We start from the raw sequence: 5,000 nt of genomic DNA, 5'->3' as shown, positions 1-5,000 counted from the left end.
TCTTTCTAATCCTACAAACCACAGATATGCAATGCCCTGCTCCCACCCTTACAAACTACAGATACGCATTGCCCTGCCCCCACCCCTCCAGTTTTGTCATCCCTGCACCATCTTACTATCAGATTCTTCAAAAATACTTTTCCCTTTCTTCCTGAACCACTGCAGGACATTGAATATGCAGGAACAATCTCATCCCACTGCAAGTTTATGAAGTCCTCCCACATCTTCTCAGTTATCCACACAATGTATGTTGGTAGTCCCCTTGTATACCCAGAGCTTGCTAACTTTGTTAACTAGGTCCCTGGAATTCAGGTATATCATAACTGTGCTCTGTTTCTAAAATAGCACATGTATATAACAGTTTGGACTTTCTAACTGCAAATTAAATACAAATGTAGGCTTTTTGTTAGCACACTGTAGTTATAGCACTTTGGCACACAGGATTAAAGATCTCATACTGCTAGACAAAGACCCTACACTGAGGTTCTAGCATCCCAGATTTTATGGGTCAGTTTAGCAATTTCATAACCTCATAGCTTGTACAAGACCTTGGTTCAAATGACCTAGACACTCTTTGCCACAATGTAGCCCCAGCAACAGGTAGTTTATGTGTATTCTGTTGAACTGCACTCTCATGGTTCTGTAACATTGGAAAAAAGGATAATTCTGATAATAAATTTTCTTTATTAAGTGATAGCAACATACTAATTCTCAACTGGCCATTGTTTTTGCAATTAACAATCAGATAAGCCATGGTTTTCTTTTATTAACCATGGAAGTATTTAAGAAAATGTAATCTTTAAAAGAGTACACATTGCTTAATACAGTGAATAGATCTGTAAGGCTGGTACTTTATTTCACTGATTTTGCTGCTAAGTACTGGTAAAACTACAGTTTCATTAAAAAAAATACAAAAACTAATATAAAGTCATTAGGACTGTGATTAAATATGTCCATTCTGCAAGCTGAACTAAACTGCACATTCAGACCTGAACTGCATAAACCTCCATAATGAGAACACTGCTCCCTGAGGATACTGAATTCAGCACTTCAGTTTAAATGGTTTTTAAATTAGCAACCCATACTGTTTCAGCATTTTATTTTCTGTCTGGCACTAGGCTTCTGAAACCAGAAAACAAAACTACAGTCATATTTATCTCCCATGTTTGTAAATTCTGGCTTATTCAAGTTAAAAAAAAAAACATACATTTTAAAAGGCTCAGAAATTTTTAAACAACATTTTTACAAATTGTATAAAGTAAAATTTTAAACAATAATATTTTACAACTTTTGTAGCTAATTTATTATTATTATTTACATTCTGTTGTATTACTGTATTTTTATTTTAAATTAAGATTATATTAAGAAAGTATGAACATTTGAAATATGTGCAATGTTTATCAAAACAGTTCTCTGTTTGAATGTTTAAAGAGATTAAATGATACTGAAACAGGTTAAAATAAATGAAAAGCATTTCAATAATTGGCTGTCTGGTTGGTTGTGACACTGTCTGTGGCTTGGAACAGAACAAGGAAGTTATTCCTGCTACATCCAACAGTATATCTATGCCAACCAGCAGCAATGACCCTAAACATGCACTGAGTTATGTGGTATCGTGGTAGTATGGCATTCCTTCAGGGTAACGGCAGCACTTATTGCTTAATGAAGACCTGACAATGCCTACTGCTTACACTGACCTTGTTAAAACATTTAACACTATCCCACAAATGGAATGAGCGACAAATTAAACACATTAATCAGCAGATAATTCAATGGATAAACCTCTGATTATGGACGCAGTGAGTTAGGGTGGGGGGGTTTCCTGTGTATCTCAGCAGGGGATACTACTGATGCTCTAGAGAGCTCTGTGGGACCACTCCTTTTTGGACTATTCTCAGACATAAACATAAGAAATGTGATCTGGATAAAACAAATATGCTGATGACTGCAAACTGAGTAACAGGATTATATTAGTAAAAGATGATGAATTTCTTTAAAGATGGTCTGCAAAAATACATACCTAGTGCAGTAATAATTCCTCATCTCTGATGTCAATAAATGTAGTAACATGAGGCCTGCAAAATGGAAATAAGTTATGATTACAAAATCTAAGGACAAAGATATGCAAAGGATTAGACTTGACCAATATGTATCTCTCACAGAATAAAAAAAACATTCGGCAACCTGTCTAATTCTAAAGGACATGTCCAATCACTAGAATAGATTGTTATATTGTTTTATATCAAACTGATTCAACCCACAACTGAACATAACACTCTGTTCTGTTACCTTTGTATAAGCCACCTGAAATACCTTAAAACGATATAGTAATTAATCCCTAGAAAAATAAGAAAGTTAGACAAGTTGATCTATTCATAAAGGTTCCAGGAATTCTTATATTCTATTTCTTGCAGGTTACTTAAAGCAAACTTTACCTGCTCTATAATGCAATGTCTGATCCAGTTATAGTTGAAAGTCTATTCCTGGACTGCATCAACAGGGGAACTAAAACTAGATTGAAGAGACTTACTACGAAAAATACATTTCAAGCATATGAATATTGTGACAGATGTAACATTATTCCATTCAACATTAAGGAATAAGCTTTTACTTACAACCAGCAGAAGTCAGCTGTTAATATCATTCCAGAATAATATTTATACGTAGTGTGCTATACTATCTCTCTAGCAACCTCAGTGAGGTTTGTGGAGCTGTGGTGCCTAGGTATTGTAAGAGGTGGACTCCACACAGATGCCCTGAGCTGAGAAAAATGTATAATAGTGTGTGTATGTTGTACCTTTAAGAAGCGTTTCAAGGTCAACACGTGCATATAAATAGCCAGCACGTGCTAGCTTCAGTGCCATTTTGTGAGTGCAGCCAGAGAGTGAGCATGTATGAGTGCTATAGCTAGTTTGTTTATAAGTTTATCTAAGTTAAAGTTATTAAGCCTCAGTTCTGATGTGTTTGTACATAATAAAGCTGCTTGAACAGAACCCACAAAAACTTGTCTATTTTATCCTGACTAGATGAGTGACATGATGTCGGAAATGGGATTCCAGAGAATGCTTTTCAGAGCTATGAGGCGCAGAGTTAAAAGCGAAGTTAAACTAAGAAAAATGAGCATGAAAAAGGGCCAGAAATGAACCAAAGGTAGTGAAAACTTGCACTAATGATTTATTTTATAAAGAAAGATAAAACTGAGAATTACAAGGGCACAAACCGCATTATTAAACAAGCAAGAGGCATAAAAGGGTTATTAATTAAATGAAATGTTTAAAATTGAAATATCTGATAAAACGATTATCAGAAAAGTACATAAGGGATTCGGAATTACCTCGGAATTGCAAAACAAGCATATTTAAAGCAAAACGAGCATGTTTAGAGTAAAACGAGCACAAGAAAGGTATAATGGGCATGAGAAAAGATTAAACAAGCAAAACGAATATAATAAATGGTAAAAAGGGCGCATTAAGCATAATTAAAGCAAGGCGACTGACTGCATGTTTGTAGGCAAAGTACTGTGTTCTGGCCTAATTACTACTTTGCATTGTATTCAGGGCATAACTAGAGTTATTCAAAGTATCCCAAGGTGTGTAAAATTGCTTACAGTGTGTGCTTATTGCTGTATATTTATTCCAAAGAGCTTATTTGTGTGCAAAGTGCAACTATTTCATAAAGTACAGTCAAAATACAGCCATTTCGAAACGTTTCTTGTGCTGGGTGTGTTTATTCGCAAAGTGCCACCAGTACAAAGTGTTTCTTGCATTGTAAAGTTATTTAGCAAAGTACAAGCATTTTGGGGAAGTTTCAGTGTGCTGTGTACTGTTTATTTGCAAAGTGCAGTTATATGAAGTGTTTCTTACACTGATAAGAGCTGATTTCTTAGAGTACAGTAATTTCAAGTGTATTACAGGGCCCAAGAGACTTATTTCGCAAAGTTCGGTTATTCAGGGGCTTGTTGTGCTATTGGGCATAGTTACAAATACTGGCATAAATTTTGGCACATGTATACGTGTGTACGTTCATGTATACTTGCAAAAGCCTTCACTAGTATGTGTTAATATGGCAGATGGATTTCATAAACCCTCAGCATTGATGTTTGATCAGAATATTGCGAATATTTGAGCAAGAGTATGATATTTTTAGTAGCTTATTCTGACAAAGATGCATACACCAGGGCATTCATTTTGCTAATCCTAGATGGGTCAGAGGCCATTAAAAGTGCGTTGATGTGTGTATGCACCAGCAGTATACGAGGAAAAAGGCGAAAACTGTCATATTGTTATACAAGCTGAATGAGGGGAAGACCTTGAGTGTTTGAAGTGCAGGTTCAGGGAAATATGTAGCCCACATACAAATGTTACATTAGAGAGGCATTTGTTTTACACAAGAGATCAAAAAACAGGGGAAACTTTCACAGCTTATATAACTGAGTTGAGAAACAAAGCTAAGATGTGTTGGTTTGGTGACTTGACAGATGACCTGATAAAGGACGGGCTTGTGTGTGGTATTAATAGTGCTGCACTGAGAAAGATTTTGCTTTGTGACAGTGATTTAATGCTTAGTAAAGCTACTGAGATTTGTCAAATCCATGAAGTTACAGAAAGGCACACAAGTATGCTTGCAAGTGATAAGAGCATGGTTTCAGCAGACTCCAGAGCAAATGTAGACAGCATGCAGCACATGACTAGCAGAAACAGGCCTAAGCACATGGGACCTGCAACCCTTGAAAGGTTTCCCTGGGACGACCAGTAGTTTTCCAGCAAGTTCTAAGAAAAGGACATGCTCAGTGCAGTACATGGGTCAGTCAGCAAAACCCAAATTCAGCTTCATTGTTAACTGTTGCAACTGTAGTGCCAATCATGAGTCTAAAAGAGAAAAATGCTTAGCATTTGGTCAACAATGACAAAAGTGTAAAAAATGGTACCATTTTCAAAGGTTTTGCAAATCAAGCAAACCTCACACCGTTATAAAGAAGGGTCACTTGAAAAAGTAAGTTG

At 36.1% G+C, this 5,000-nt stretch overlaps 1 protein-coding gene across 13 annotated transcripts in view; it reads right to left on the bottom strand.

Annotated features, from left to right (window-relative positions):
- The window catches only part of PIP5K1B (phosphatidylinositol-4-phosphate 5-kinase type 1 beta), a 1,685,295-nt gene that overhangs the window by 800,153 nt on the left and 880,142 nt on the right, over positions 1 to 5,000 (bottom strand). For 9 of the 13 annotated variants that reach the window (XM_044064337.1, XM_044064336.1, XM_044064338.1 and 6 more), the window contains one exon: positions 2,021 to 2,075. The exons of the other annotated variants lie outside the window; for them this stretch is intronic. The gene's annotated coding sequence lies outside the window, so the exon portion shown is untranslated. The remainder of the gene's footprint in view (positions 1 to 2,020; positions 2,076 to 5,000) is intronic. 13 annotated transcript variants of the gene reach the window in all.

Source organism: Protopterus annectens, chromosome 2.part2, assembly GCF_019279795.1.
Source record: "Protopterus annectens isolate FY-2018-M chromosome 2.part2, PAN1.0, whole genome shotgun sequence".
In the NCBI taxonomy this organism is placed as follows: Eukaryota; Metazoa; Chordata; order Ceratodontiformes; family Protopteridae; genus Protopterus; species Protopterus annectens.
This window is presented reverse-complemented; position numbering and strand designations above follow the sequence as displayed.